The sequence below is a fragment of the Nomia melanderi genome, chromosome 14, assembly GCF_051020985.1.
Source record: "Nomia melanderi isolate GNS246 chromosome 14, iyNomMela1, whole genome shotgun sequence".
In the NCBI taxonomy this organism is placed as follows: Eukaryota; Metazoa; Arthropoda; class Insecta; order Hymenoptera; family Halictidae; genus Nomia; species Nomia melanderi.
This window is the reverse complement of record NC_135012.1, coordinates 9,479,726-9,496,665: the sequence shown is the minus strand read 5'-3', so window position 1 is coordinate 9,496,665 and position 16,940 is coordinate 9,479,726. Positions and strand designations below refer to the sequence as shown.

The window sequence follows — 16,940 nt, the reverse complement described above, 5'->3', positions numbered from 1 at the left end:
AAATCCACGTACACGCCATAATTATAAACTGAACAGCGATACCGAAGCTCCGCGTGCCCGGTAAATATTTACTCTCCGCGGGAATCCAAAAAGTTCTATGGGTATTAAATAATGGTTACTTGACACTTTATCTACCGGGATACGAAAAATCGGATTTCCGTGGCAACGCTCGTTGGCCGGAATTTTTTCAACTAGTGCTTATCGAGTAAATTAACCCTCTGCAGTCGAGAGGTGACTTTTAATCATCGTTTAATTTGATATGGTAAAATTGCCAAGTTTTATATGTAATGTTAAGCTTTACGCGATGCATTGATGTGTATTGAAATAGCTTTGTCTCTCGATTTATGTATGTTTTCGAATTAGTTTCAAAGAATAGGGACTGTATCTCACCTGAAAATGTTGAATATTTATGATTAAAAACTTTCTAGTGGAAAGGGTTTTGTATAAATTATATCAATAAATTATTCACATATTGTAAACGTATTGTAAATCCTTCGTAAGTGTCAAATATTTTGAAATTATTTACTCTATAATGAACCGAAGCACGTAGGTTGCTGCAAAAGTTTCGAGAATCTACTTATAAAAAAATTATAAAATCATATACAATATTAAACTGTATATAATGCGTTGATATGAGAAATATTAAAATAACATAACTTTGTCTCTTGATTTATGTATATTTTCTCATTAATTGATTTCAAAGAACGTCGTCTATATCTCATGGGAAGACATAAAATATTTGTAGTGGAATATTTTCGAGTGCAAAAGCTTGATGTCGAAGAAGAATATTTTGACAAACAATAAAATCGTGAGTTCAAACTTATTTGCGACTTTTCTTATACTTCTTATATTTCACTGGTATTAGCAATGTATTTTTATTCCAGCAACTTGTTCGGTAAAGTGTTAATTTTTGCAGACGAGCATTTAAAAAATTGTTAGAAACTCTTCTCGTAAAAAGTCCCACTGAAAATGTATCGAAGTTTTAACAGTTTGACCGCCCGATCGGCATTCGGCAAATTACTCGTATAATCAAATTAATTTTTTATCGAAACAAAAGTTCAAAAGTGAAAATTGTTCAGAATGATTATTCTTTTAAACTTCTTATACTTCGTATACTTAAGAAAATTCGATTTTCTTGATATATCAATGAGAAAATTAATTTTTAAATTTATATAAAAAATTATGTCACCCAAAATTCGAGTGACATAGCGATCGAAGTATTAAATACTAGAAAATCGCGTGTCAATCTTTCGTTATTTAAAGAAATGATTCATTCGCAACTATCGATTTCACATATGAAAATTCGAAGTCACTGTTACGGCGGCATTCGACCGCAAAGGGTTAATAGGGCGCCGCACGCCCCGAAAGTTCCAGCGGCATCGGAAAGTGTATATTAATTTCGAGGCGGGGAATCTCCGGGTATGAAAATAAAACGATGATCCGTATTTCTTGTTATTCGGATGAGTTTCGAAACATTAAACAAGTAAATAAACGCGGCCAGTCGTCTGTTAGGAGAAATTATATTTCCTACCATTGCTCTGTCATGCTATTAAAGACGGAAATAGTACAAAAACACAAGTTCTTTAAAATAGATCCAACCGGCGGGAGAGTTTCTGAAAAGAAAATTGAACGATCTCGTTTTCCCGCCGATCAAATGGAATCGTCCGCATCGATACTCGCGTTTGAACAGCTTAAACGTTGCTTTTATTATCTTAGCCACGTGTAATGGTCGTTATTTGAAGCATTTTTGACAGAGGTGGGAAAATTTGATAAGGTTGTGCACACCGATCAACGGTTTTGGCACTGGAAATTGAAGATCTCCAAAAGAAGTTAATCATTTTGACCTGTGAATAGCTCAATTAAGTTTGATAATGAACTTTAAAATCACATGTTATGAATAAGGTTTTATAAATGATGCAATATAGTGCTTCAAATATAGGTGAAAATAGCAGAAGCATATAAAACAGTAACCCTTTGAATTCCTAATTTACGTATGAATATGTTTGGTTAAAAAAAGAGCTGAAGTTTGAAAAAAAGGTCATATGATCTCAACAAATTGCCAAGATTCTTTCGTAATCATTGCGTAATTGAGGAACCCAGGGAAAACACCTTGAAACTGACCACCAACGTAGACTCTAATTACATGAAGTGGAAAAGATGAAAAACAAAGAAACATTTTCGGCGGACAATTTCAAAATTCCATTTCTTCATATACAATTTTATATTATTTCTTATATCAATAATAAGAATTTTTTCACTTGCCTCAGCGCTCAAATTTAAATCAGAAACATACCAAACAATTTCAATTGCTTCCTTCATAAATTAAATTTTGATTCTCGCATTGATCACAGAAACTTCCTCAAATTCTACTTTGATATAAGTTGAATTTTTAAAGTCTGAGAATAAAATTCGTGGAACCGGTCACGAATCTTTGACTGACAGGTATGTTCATCGTTCTCGACAAATCGATCCACGTAGCTCGCTGGTAAATTGAGACGATAGGGTTACGTTAATAGGCGATTGACACCGAGTTGAACGTCGACACGTGTCGGTGCGGATCGCGTGCGTGAAGTCAGCCCAGCCCAAAGCGACGAGACTCGGGCGAGAACGCGTACGAGAGCCGGCCGGCCGGCCGGCCAGTCTTCGCCAGAAATAGTTTCACGTCGACGATGTATTTTTAAATAATTTCTCGACGACCTACGACAATTGCATGGCGTGCGGCACGTTTCCACCGATTAAACTCGGCCGGCTTTATCGGCGTTTTATCGTTCGCCGCGGGTTCAATTTCGTCGCGACAGGCTTAAATAACGATCCTTCTAAATCGGTCTAATCGCGTTAGACTATGCCCGACACTCAGCGTTTGTCAAATTTACGATAACGCGGGGATCCGTTCACGGAACTCCGTCAGACTTATTTCGATCAAATGACGCGCGAAATCTCGTTTTTCGAAGTGGTATTAGGGAAACTACGTTGGAAAGGGAATCGTTAGAATTTTTGTTCCGTGGCATTATATATTTATTGGAAGTCGAAGATTGGAGATTCAGAACTTGGGAGCTTGCAATTTTGAAACTTGCAACTTACAAGCGTGCAACTTGGGAGTTTGTAGCTTGGAAGCTTGTAACTTAAAAACTTGCAACTTGGGAGTTACGAGTTAAATAAACGATAATAAATTTCGCCCCGAAACGTCACTTAGAAAACACGAGCAATTATGTAATAAATTGCGTACAGACTTACATCTTAATAGTTTGCAACATCGAGGCAACAAAATTGATTAAACTGCACTCTGAAATGTGCTGTAAATCTTGGCAGATAAAGAGAATGATAAATCTCGTGCTACGTTATTATGTAAAAAATATGCGACTAGTTATCTAAAGCACCGGTGACCGTCCATAAACTTCTAGTACATTGTAACATAAAGCCGACGAAGTTGATCGCAGTATAATGTACAAAGAATTACGAGCGTTTTAAATGAGAGGGATAAAGAGTAACTCGCGATATAAAAGGTTAACGAAAATGCACACGAGCTGCACCCGTCGGTGGAGGCATTGGAAAGGTAATAGGTAATATCCTGCACCTGCGTCTATAAATAATTTAAGTAAATTATACAGCTTTCTATCGACCACGGACACGTGAAAAGGCAATTGGCCGCTCACGTGCGCGATCATTTCGAGCGCGAGCCTTGTATATTAACGCAATAATGTTACCGTTTATTTGCGTACCAAAGCTAATATTTAGAGGAGAAACACTGCCAAGCATTTTAATTATTATTTACAGCACTGTAAATCTCACTGTCGAAGTAATATTTTAAGGCACCGCCGTGTTGTAGAAAAATCGCAATAAACCGTTCCCTGAAGAATGAGCTAACTCGAGTTGCATTTACTTCGGATTTCAACATCCTCGCGCTATTATTACTTTACTTCCACGGAGAAACGCTTAAAAAAAAAGAACTTTAAACGACTCGTAATAAAATGTCGGAAATCTAATGAGGTTACCAAAAAATGTTACCTTCGAATTCGATGAAACTTGCTGACGCGTTAACTCGATAGATCTAAATATAATCACAATTACTTACAGACACCCAGCCAATTTTAAGAATTTTAGAAATACAACTTAATTATACTTCAAATAAAAAGAGCAAAAGTTGTCCATAACAATAATTGCATTCATTGGAAACTTATCACCCATCAACTTTCATCGAAATTTGATAAGAGACAACGTCTAAAGCAGGCCTTGCCAACCTTTCGTTCAATTAACACTAGAATTAGCGTTTAATATAATTCTGTATGAAAACTGTAACAACTGATTTCTTCAGTTTCTTTATATATTCATTTTAGCATTTAAACAAAACTATTTTTAAAGATATTTCGGATATTTAACACCAAGATATCAACAACCGCGAAATGAGCAAACCGCCATAGTTCGAGTATTATCACATTCGCATCGGGCAGTTTTTGCTAAAACTTTCCTCTAAACTAGGATATGCCAACATCCGTCTATTAAAACTGTAATAATTACTTTTGTAATTAATATATAATATACAATCTAGTATCTTAACACATTCGCATCGAGAAACGAGAATTCTCTTTCTCAAACAGACAACGTTTATTCCTTAAAAACAATTATTATACAGTTTATTTTATTGTAGGAAATTAGACGTCTAAAACTATTAGGAAACATATTCGCTCATTAATGAAAATCGACCGGAACATTTGCCAGATAACGTTTATAGAATTCAATACGAGTGAAACTGACTCGTTCCATAAATCTAGCGTTAATTCGAATTCATTTGATGTTTCTCATGATCCAACGATATCATGATCGAGCGCGTGAGATGATCGAACGGCGGCCTAATGGGACTCGTCCGCTGTCCTTCGTCGGCCACGGTAATTGCACGGGAATCGCTGGCGAACCCGATGACATTAGCCAGACTGTTCATGATCTCCCCGCGCACTCACTTGTTTTCGAAACTGGCGTGTTTAAAGGCTGATATATGCAGTGCGTCTGCTTCGGTTGGCCGGTATAAATACAATAGCCAAAAGCCGGGAGCTCTCCTCGAATAAACACAGGCGTTTCCCGGCTTCGTCGGCTGGCAAAGAGCGCTCCTGAGAAAATTCGGAGTGCCGGTGCTCCGACACGACCGCAAGAATTCGAATCCGCGGTCCTCGTTGCGAGCGACTTCGCTTCAACGCGCGTTTTCCCCTAGATCCTAGGGGTATCCAGTATTTTGTTAGGTCGTGTTTGATATTTTAAACGACGTTTATTCGACGAAAAGTTTTGCTTACTTTGTTATTTCCCTGAGAAACGCTTGGATCTTTTCAGTGATTGTAAAAGAAGAAATAGGTCATTTTGAACTGTCTAATAGTTTTAGTGTTAAATATCTGTACGTAGTAATGGTATCAATTATATAATGAAAATTTCATTGATTTCGCGATATTTTATATATGGGAGAGACCGCATGTTCATGCCTAAAGATTAATTTGTATTTAGTATTATTAACACTAAACGTGCCAACGCTATACACGATGATGTATCAGTAAGTAACCGAACTTGTCAAATAAAACGAGATACACATTTATAAAATTTTATTTATCAACGTATGGTATTTTTACATCAAGACACTTTGTGTCTTGAATGGAGGAAGGAAAATGTAGAATTTTAAATGAAATTTTTAAATCGATCATTTGACCCGTCGCGATACGTTTAGTGTTTACACATTGAGTCACAGTGGTCGTCGTCAACGGGAGCTTTCAAATCCCTTAAAAACAATTGTCAAATAAAAATATTTAGTATGCTAAGTAACGAGGTAATAGTACAACTTAACAACATGATACCAAATATTTAATCATTAATAATTAATTCTAATATTATTTGCCTGTAAAAAGAATAAATAACATTATACAAAGCACTCCAAATTCTCGTCGCAGTGAACGCGTTAATGAGTATTCCAGTCGTAATCCCGTGAAGTTACTAACTTATGATTTCTTCTCGAGCAGAATACAACCCGTGGCTCATGGAGGGTTGAACAAGCCCGCCCTAGAATGTAGAGACATTTGCTTGTCACCGGTGCGGCGGGAGCCGAGAAAAAAGAGGAAAGCTCGGGGACACTGGTCTAACGTTCATCCTTGTTCCGGGATAAAATGAAAAAGGGTACGCGTGGGGAAAGCAATTTGACGAGGAATGAGTCGGGTTGGGCGTAATATAATGCCAGCACGAGTTTTGAATCCCTAAGAGTCTTGAAGAAGAAGAAGAAGATCTAGACGTATTGGATCGTTCGGAAAGTTTGTCGCCTTGCCTGCGATGTCTTTTGCATTTGATCTTTCTAGAAAGAATAAATTTTGCTCGAATTCAACCTTTCGGTTCTGTTCGAATGTATATTACATGGAATTTTGTAGAATCGTTTGTTCGAAATATATTATTTTAATGTATATGTGAGAGAGGGTAGTTTGTAGATGTTACTCTTTTTAATTGTTTAACCCTTTCAGCCCTGTTGAGAAATATGTAAGTATCCCAAGTTTTCTTATGAAGTATAGTTGATAATAATGATGATACGAAACATGTTTTCATTACCTTAATTCTAATAAAGTTTAATGCCAAATTGCACTGATCGTTTAAATTATTAGTACTATGTTATTATCAATAATAATAATACAATAATAATAACAATATCCATAATAACAATAATAATGCTATTACTATTATGTTCATGCTACTATTGGAAAATGTTTATCCCAGGATTTTCCAGAAATAATATGATAAAAGATATTCAATCCTTACACGTACCACTACTCTGTAGCCATAGTCGTATTTCTATGCTGAAATTTATTAGCCACAAGTACAACTGAACGAACTAACGATAAAAAGGATCTGGCACTGAAATAACATCCATCGAAAGACAATAATGCATAGAATCAAATGCCACGGAAGCTCCGTTCGCGGACCTTTTTTCCAAAGGCTCGGCGAAAGTTCAGCGTTTAAGCGACCCGTTTTAAACGCGGAGGTCAAGGATTATCGAAGGACTCCTCCCGAGTGGATTTACAAAAAAGAAAAAACCTTAAATGAATAATTTATGGTTTGTGTCCGAGATCAAAGGAGGAGAATGCATGAAATCCCCCGTGCGCAGCCTTGCGCGGTCAAAGGGACGCGGACGCGACGCGTGCCGGTGTTCGTTACCGGGTGACGATAAAAATATCCTTAAACAAATGATTCATAAAATTATGAAACACGCCTGCCCGGCGTCACGTCCCGACCGTTTCGCTTTAAAATAAACCCGAGAGGATTGTCATCAAACAAAATATAATCCGATGCCTGATTAATGAACCCTCGCAGAAGTGATAACTATCCGGTTGAACGAATGCCAAATTTTTCGGAACTCTTTACTCACTTGGTTCGAACCTGCTCGAACCTCGTGTAAAATATACGGTTCCATCCGTCGAGTGACAAGCCATCCTTTTCGACCTTTCTCAATCGTTCCTCGCGATGATATTAATTATTCTTCGATCTTGAGTATATGACACAGTGACACACACTCTGTCCTCAACTTAGTAACATACTCGGTTTGATAACATTGAATAAAATCTAGTTCTTTTTTGTGAAATTTCATGGCTATGCGAAGTAAATATTTTTTTTTAAACTTATACCAGTTCTTCTTTTCAATATTTTGTTTTCTTTTGCACCGATAAACTCTATGCGATTTTCATTAAACGGATCCTCGTGGAACGGATTTTTAAACAAAGGATCAGGTGTACTTAAACATAATTTGAATTTTAAAAATCAATCTTATTTACTACGTATGGATCATTGAAGTGAACAACTATTTTCCATTACAAATGTATTATTCTCAAAGTAAATTTCCATTTATAATGGAATGGAAAATTTCTTTACGTTCCTTGCGAACTGCTGATAACAGAAAGTTACATGAGCTTAAAGGTAAAGGAAAATACTACGTCAAAGGGTTAATTAATTTTAACGCTGCTACTACTTCAAAATGACGGTCTTCAGTTTTCTTATTCTATAATGATTGATATTTTAAAAGAGTTAAATATCTGAAATGATTTGAAAACTTAAAAGTTTCACCTGAATACTATAATGAATACAGGAAGAAACCGATAAAAATTTGTCGTTACAATTTTTATAAAAATTACATGTCAATCGTATTAGATGCTCGGTAGTTTTAATCAGTTGAAATATCGTTTTATTCGCTAAAGTAAACGTTTCCTATTTACTCTGTTTAATTTTGTGGAAAAATAGCAGCTAAAATAGGATAATAAGGAACTCGTTAAACTTTTGCGACCTCTTTGTTCTATATAAATCTTATACAGGTTTTGCTCATTATTGTTCGAGAGATATCTGGGTTAACCTAATGACGACATAAAGTCTCTATGGTTTCGCGTGGCAGATAAAGCTCGCCCGTATACCTTGGGGCATCATGTAAAAATGCAGGGGGTTGCTTCTACTGTAAAGGACGTAATGGCGGATTTACGGTTGCTCTTTCGGATCTCCCTCCTATATATGCACATAAAATTTCAAATAGAATATATAGATCAAACGGATGTACGTGTATAACATACGGAAGTACGGAATACGTCGTAACCATATTTTTGTTTATATTTCGACGTACTTTGAGGGAGGAATTTGTTCGAGCATTTTCTGACATGCATATTTTTATAGTTTCGTTAAGAAAAATTGGAATATCGTTAACCCTTTGCACTCAAAGCATTTCCTCGCTTGTATTACCAGCAGCTCGACGCAGTTTTCATAGAAAGAGCATATTAACATGTAAATAAGTATCACGTGTATGAGAAAAAAATTAAAAATGTATTTTACTGTTTTTTATCGATTGTAGACATAAATGTTATGATATATTCAATGAAAAAATTGTACAGTTTGTAATGACAAATTTCAAAAGCCCTCGGGTTCAAAGAATTAAAATTAAATTTAAAATAATTCTAACCCTTGACAGTTGGAAGAATCTATTACACAGAAATGTAAAAAATGTTGTTTTCGTTTTTATTTATCACATTTCCTTTAATTTGAGATCATTTTCTATTTTGTTATATTAACCCTTTGCACTCGAGGGGTGACCCCCAGTCGCCATTTGTTTCAATATAGTAAATTTATAAACATTCAAATTCAATATTAAATTTTGTACAAGGCATCAACGTATGGAACATAGAAATAAGATGGTCCTGATCCTTAATTTATGCAAGATTTTTCTTTATGTTAGTTGCAACTAGTATTATCAATATTTCGTCAGAACATAATGAATATGTATAATGAAGAATATTGCCTAATGCAAAGGGTTAGAAGTCTCATTAATGTTTTCTATACATTTAGCCATTGCTCTTTTATTTTATACGTGAAGTGAGTATTGTTAGAAAATGGTCTACTATTAAGGATTAAAGAAAATATAGAAAAAATTCATTTAAAAGACTTGGACATTTTTTCCCACCCTTATTTTTTGCTTTCAAACATCGGAAGGAAGGAAACGCACAATCAAAGCGAAGCTGAGGATGTAATAAGAACAGCGGAACGCAGGAAACCCTTTTACAGCTGAAAAGGTCGTTTTGCCCGTTGATGTGTGAGTAGGAGTATTATCGAACTCATGAAAGCACGTAGTAGGAAGATTTGCAAAACACGTTCGCTGAAGTTGAAAACGAGATATCGAGGAACGCTTATTGCTGAACGCTTTAGCTCAGATGCGACTGCACTTATAGTCGCCTATTATAAGACCTCATTGTTCTGTTAATGTTCTATTTATACTATTTTAACGATATGTTTTGAAAGACATCATCAAACCAAGATTAATTTAGCCCTTAAAATATTGGAACGTTTGTGAGAGTGTTCTAGATTTTTCATTATTCCTGTTGCATTTCTTGAATGGTTTATGATTAGATTGCAGATTTTTATAATTAGGAAAACAATATAGAAAATGGTTTTTTCTGACAAATATTGTAAAAAGTTTTCTATGTCGTTTTCTTCAATCTCCAATCATATGAATACAGAAATTATGAAAACAAGGATGCCATCTTGTTTTGTTTGCCTTTATGTAAATCAGTTTCGAAGTCCCAGTCAAACAAATAAACATCCTTGAAAAAGTTCTACGGTCCAAATTACTACGACTTTCGTTTTATTTCTGAAAACTCATAGAGATTTCAGCCGAATCAAACTGCAAACAGTGGAAAGCGTGTCAATGCCGTTTCGCCGCGATTACTATCGATCTTAAGTACAGCAAGGAGAAGCTACGTGCGCGTTATACACTCCGATTATGGTCTTGTGTTTCGAGGAGCTTCCCGTAGACGTACATACAGTTTGCTGTGTCCCGTGTTTGCGCTAGAAACCCTGCTCACTTTGCTGGAGAATGAGACTAAACTGATAAAGAACAGTAATTAACGAAATAAACTATCTGTCATACTAATAACTGACTAATCAATATAAAGTCATGTTTATTAAGAGAAAAATAAGTTTATGAATAGACGTGTGTTTTTTATTGTATCTTCAATTCATTAACTTTTCCCAAATAACGTTCAGATGTTTCTAACATCAATCTTCGTTTAATTGTTTAATAAAAGAATTGTCTTTATGTGAATTCCTAAAAAATAATTTTCATATGCTGACTACGGTTTCAACTTTCTGCTTTTCAGTGAAATTCTTGTCCGGACTAATTTCTAGATCTTGTCCATGAAGGGTTAATCATTTCTTAGAACACTTTGTTACAATTACAAATTTTGTATTGGTATTATTTGTGTAGTAATATATAATATTTTATAATTTTTAATAATTCGAAGTAATATATAAAGTGACATAAATTAACCTTAAATTATTTTATTATGTAAGATCATCCCCTTTACTCTAAATTAACTTGTTCGTGGACGTGAATGTTATAGTATACATTATCATTCTGATGCAAAATGACATGAATGCTATAACATTCAAATTTATAAGCCACATTATCATGCAATTCTATGTAGCTTTAATTTTCAGAAGTTATTATGCAATTTAACACTCGGAGTACTGTATTTGAATTCTCTCTATTTTGCAGCTCGTGTATATATAAGTTTAGAATATTATTTCTCCATCGCCGAGTATAACAATATCATTTACGTTAACACCGATTGATGTTCTATTTCGTTTAGCATTTCCTGTACGTTGAAAGTTCGTCTCGAACAATCTTGTACGCTGTCGTAGCCAAGTGAACAAGATTCACGAAATGCATCGGGGAAAATTACTTTCAGGGTAGAAACAAGGGGTAGCCGAGTATTGAACCCTCAGCGGCATGAGGGTGAAATTTCCAGACCCACCCCATGATCAATTTACAAGTTGCGAAAGCAAATGGTGACATGCGAAACTGCTGCCTGTCATGTGATAAAGCTGTTAATTATCGCAAAAAAATACTGTCGAGGGAGACGCAAATATTAACCCAACCTTTTCCAACAAAAAAAAAACGAAGAAAAGAATATCCATAAAAGCTTGCACAAAGGTAACTGTCGTTGCGATCATTGCGACGATGTCTGGTCGAAATGTTCATTCGTTCATATTAATTATGAAAGTGAATAAACCTCGAAACGAATCGAGTTCAATTATATAAATTAAATACGGGGGAAAGTCGTTTAACATTGTACCGTAAGAATAGTTTCATTTCCATACACAGAGTATGAAACTTTCCTCTCTGCTGGAATATAACGGAAAAGAAGAGAAATACACGCTTGATAAACGAACGTAGTATTCTCCTAAGATTTGCTCAGGGTTGATTATTTCCGCATGACATCGTACATTATTTGCAGAACTGAATTTCGCGACGTGAGGATACAGACAATAAAAATTAATTGGATCTTTTGCTGAACAATCTATATATATATATATACGCAAAGGATATTAAATTCTTTGTTAAAATAATTAGTTTGATAAAACCATTCTCTTGCAGAGTTAATTATATTTTATGGATATCGAAACCAAACATTAATGTTAATTGAAGTACAATTTAATTATTTTATCATCGATAACAATTATAAAATTGGTCGCTCCAGTAATTTCGAAACCAAATAATTGCAGTTATTGATTTCAACTTGTATAATCGTTATTATATTGCCGAAATGAAAATCTATTCATCCGAAGTTCAATGCATGCCGAAATTTCGCCAGAATTGAATGAAATTAACTGCGAACGGTGGGATTCCATTGAATTGAATAACTCGTTGATACCGTAACTCGAAAATCAATTGTTGCTGCAAGACAAAGGCCGGAATTAGCCGACTTGGATTAAAACGGACGGTAGCGTACAGGTCACCGAAGATATACGTACGTATTACATAGGACATAACCATTTAATAATTTAAACAATATGGAAATTAGAAACCGTGATTATATGTTCTCGATATATTCCATAAGTTATATTTATTAAAAAAGAGTAATATTAATTATATGTATGTTAAAAATGATCGGAATAATTGCACTTAACAGTTTATGTATGTACATTATGAATAAATTGCAGTTTTTATACATTCGCAGCTTTTTTAAATTTACAAAATGCCATAACAAATATTTTTACAAAGTTTAACACTATGTTGCTGTGAGTACAGGAATTTTTGGAAATAAAATTCTGTCTACGTTTCCTGGCTACAATGAACTGCCTCAAATTACAAATTTACAGTTTAATATCTGCAAAATTATAGGAATTCTATCACATGTTTAAATTGTAAATACCTATATCCACTACGAATAAATATTTCTCCAATGTTTACCAGTTATAACATCAAAGTATCGCTAAAAATAGATCAAAACCCGTAGATGGAAATTGGTTCAATGTTTTCATGTAAATAATAACGAACTGATAAACACAAATATTTTTAATTTCAAAACTACACCGCAGAGTCACTGATAAATTAAAACTGAATATCCCCCCGCGTGTAATCAAGAACAGAATCCCAACATTTCGCTAATGAAACAGTTAATTAATTCTTTAACCGGTCATCGCACGAACAGCATAAAAGTTGCAAAATCAATTCATCAAAAGCTACTCTGAATGCAGCACTGACAGCGGAACACAATTAATTTCCCCAGAGAACTTACCCCCCGCACGGAGACAAGATGTTCTGCATTTAAATTAAGTGATAATCACGAATTCCTTCCTAATCGAAACCCCGCGGCACTTCGTTATCCACGCCGAATCAAATTAAACGCTCGACAAAAAGGAAACCGAAAAAAAGAAGAAATTACAAGGAAACAGAGGTCGCTGAAGCAGCCCTAAAAATACACACCCGACAGCCCCTTAACGGGCGACGAACAAAAAAAAAGAACCCACCCCTTCTAATTCAATCACCGTCATTCCGTAAAATGTTGCGCATTACGAACGCGGAGAAACGCAGATTCCGTGTCGCACGTGAACGAAAAAGAGTTTCAACGTCGGCTGAAATCGTCGACGGAATAGCCGGGATCGGCGACATCAAAAATAAAGTCGAAGCTGCCCGACGGGTGACGTTGACGACGTAAAAACTGGAGATCGCGAAGCGCGGGAGGGGGCGGGGGCCGTGATCGCATGGGGAATAAATAACTGAAACAATAAGCGAATCAAAAGAACGAGAGAAGAGAAGAAGGAGAACTCGATGCGGGAAAAACGAAAGATGATGGACGCGAGCTTTATAAAAGCCGATGCAGATGAAGCATTTCTTATCGTTACTTTTTGTTGTTAGCAATATACTTTTTTTCGCATTCGTTGATGGAGCGTGGACTTGAAATTGGAGGGATATGATGTGATAGGGAGTTTGACGATAAATTGTTTGTATTGGGCTAAAGCTATTTGAGAGGAAAGATGTTAGTAAGTTCGAGAAAGGGTTAGAGAAAGATATTATTATGATTTGTAAATGAAGATGATTTTGACGATGTGGAACAGTAAATTTTAACACGGTATTCGTTTGTAATAAATGATCTGAATACTAAATTACAATAATTCATATTTCCGAATGGCCATTTTTAGGTGAAAGCTAAGCAAAACTGTTACTAGTTGCTCTTACGTTGCACTTATCATTTCTTACGAATGAATATTAGGTTAAAAGCGATTATTGTATCCACTTGCGATGAACGCTGTCGAGAGCAACTCGTGGTAGTTTTACTCTCAAATGGTCTAGTAGTCTAGTTTAACACTTGGCGTGCTGAATATCTTCTTCGATGCACCTAACTCTTTGAATTCGATGTTTGACAATTTCTAATGTAATATACTTTTCATTTAATGTTTTTTCATGTTTTTCAATTTTCACTGTTAATTGTTCCTTACATATACATATATCAATAAAATATGTTTTACACGCTGCTTCGAATTGTACGTGTCTTGCGATCAACCAACAGCATATTAACCTCTTATCATATGATTTCATTTGCATTTATTCTCTTTAAAGCTGTATCGTCTTTAATAATCACCAGGCAAAGAAGATTTCTGCGTTCATTGTAAGTCCATGTTTACTATGAAGATTAAACGTTTAGGAAAGACAGACAATATTTTATTTCTACTCGAAAGAATACAATTGTATTTATTCGGATATAATAAATTACACTTCTGAATATTTTTTAAATTAGTTTCAAAGCATTATCGCGAGTTCTAGTGAATATTATAAAGCCATGGATTAAGAACGTATTTTCACAGGTCACGCATGTAACCAACGTTACATAGAAAACGTAATTTCACGTGACCCACATAAACGATGTTAAGACCGCGTTCACGCGACGTCACACGTAGACAATACTACTTAGTATAGTGCACAATGTGCTCATGAAATTCACACTGAAACGTATCTTTTCCGTTTTTCTTTGTTTTTCCCTTTTGTCATCTAGCTAAGGATATCTTCTTGCCTCAAACACGCTTGCTTGCGTCGCGTTACTCTCGTGTCAATAATTTGATGGAGTATTTTGTCTGCTGTCTGGATACGAAAAGCGTTGCAAGCGACCGAGACTCTCGGGTTACTCGAAATGAGTCACTATCATTTGCCATTTAGATTATTTATAATCTTGATTATTCGGAAATTCAATCATTCCACTTTTCAAGTTGTACTTTAAATTATATACGATTGAATCTTGCGAACATTGAAGAATTTCTTTTCGACTCTCCAATTATTTAGACTGTTAGTCGTCCAATTAAATAGGATAATTGAGATGCTATTGTATCACGATACTGTATTATCGTCTGAACGCTACCACTAATTTATAAATACAGTGAAACCACATTTAACGTTACCTCCATTAACGTTAATTCGATATAATGTGGTTTTTCCTTGAATCCTAAACAATCGTCGTCGGAAACTAGTTACTAATTTAATACAAAATCAACATAAAGTTGAAGTGAAACATTATTCTTAGTCGCATGTTCCTATTTTCCTGTGTGCTATCTTTTGACCTCGTTCAACACTGTTTCGAGTGAAGCTTTGTCTTCTAGGAACCTCTCCCGAGAGTTAAAACACCTTCACAACCAGCGTCACGTATTTGTAACGTTCAATAATTAACATTTTGTGTAATAAAAATAAAATAATTTTTACTTGTGGTTTTATTGAAAATTTTAATGCGTTTAACTAGTACGAATTTGACGAGGTTTTTATCTTGAATTCCATTCGCATTTTATACAGACGATTCGCTCCATTTCATAAAATATAAACATTACGGAGATTGCTATTAAACAAACACAGGTCACGAACATATTGACCCTTTGCACTCCGAAAGTATTTCACTAGAAATATCCAATATTTTCTAACGAAACACAGAAAATATATTTCGAAAGCAACTCAACGAAAAATTTCACATATCGATACTTTGTACAAAGCTTAATTTTAAATATTAAATTTCATAATTTTCTATGTATTAAATCAAGTGGCCATTGAGAGTGAGCATTGGTCGATGCAAAAGATTAAACAAAGTGTTACTGTACTGTTTAGAAGATAACTCGATGACAAGAGGTGTCTCTAACTCACAGTTCTATAGTTTCGATTACTTATGTGTAACTGTATCGATGAATAATAAGCGATAGAAGGCGCCAGAAAATTACCGCAGCAAAACTGAAAACTGATCAATCACCCGAATTCCTCAGTGATCAAGTGACCTAGAAGTACATTCAGTATCCATCCTACGCGTCATTTACCGTCGCGCAAAAACAGCCTAAAAATGCAATTGGACGCTGCGTGTTCACGAGAAAGGTCCTGAAAGCAACACGATTCTAATTATGCCTCATTCATCTTCTCTCATCTCATTTTCAATACTAATTTCCCCACTAATACCAATAAAAACATTAACTAGGTTTACAGACGTTCATAATAAACCTAAAAGAAATTCTTATCACAATATACCTATAAATCATACGCACCTAAATACTTTAACCAAATAAATCAACTATAAGACAATATTTTGTCCTCATTTTTCAAATAAGATATTTACTGCGCCTATTGTTCCTAGAAAAACTGATATTCATTTAGATCCCAGAACTCAGAGATTTAAAAATAGACCATCGGAACACATTCATCCAAGTACATCAATCGAAACCGACGTTGACCAGGTAATGCTTATGAAATTGATGCGTGAAAACGAGGCGTTCCATGAACCTAGCGATAAACGGAACGCGTATCGAAAGATGCCTCTCGTCCGTGTCTCGGGGCTCGTCTCGTGAACAGCGCCACGGCAGTCCTCGTCCGAAGGAGCACGTGCTTCGCGGATCTTGCGTTTCGTTCACTCACCTCCGGGTGCACTTTGTCCCGCGGTATCGGTTCACCGGCCCGGGAACAGCCGGAATTACGTTCGATGCGGCCCGCCGCCGGCCCCCCCAGGTTATCCGGTTTCGTCCCGTGCGTAACCGTGTGTTCGAAATAAACCGCGAGGGTTAAAACGCCGGTCCGGTCCTCTCTCTCACCACCTACACACGCTGCCGGTCGGCCCGACACTGAACCGTGCCACCGACTACTTGCTTCGTGGCTT

The 16,940-nt window shown here is 35.7% G+C and overlaps 1 protein-coding gene across 4 annotated transcripts in view; it reads right to left on the bottom strand.

Moving 5' to 3' along the window:
• Nucleotides 1-16,852, bottom strand: part of LOC116429004 (transmembrane protein 114) — a 49,411-nt gene extending 32,559 nt beyond the window's left edge. Inside the window, exons 1-2 of one of the 4 annotated variants that reach the window (XM_076373595.1) lie at nucleotides 16,336-16,666; nucleotides 16,021-16,171 (exon numbers count right to left, since the gene is read on the bottom strand). The gene's annotated coding sequence lies outside the window, so the exon portion shown is untranslated. Of the gene's footprint in view, nucleotides 1-13,064; nucleotides 13,329-16,020; nucleotides 16,172-16,335; nucleotides 16,667-16,702 lie in introns of those variants that run through there. The other 3 variants (XM_031981337.2, XM_031981338.2, XM_031981339.2) reach the window with 3 other exon arrangements.
• Between the last annotated feature and the right edge of the window lie 88 nt (nucleotides 16,853-16,940).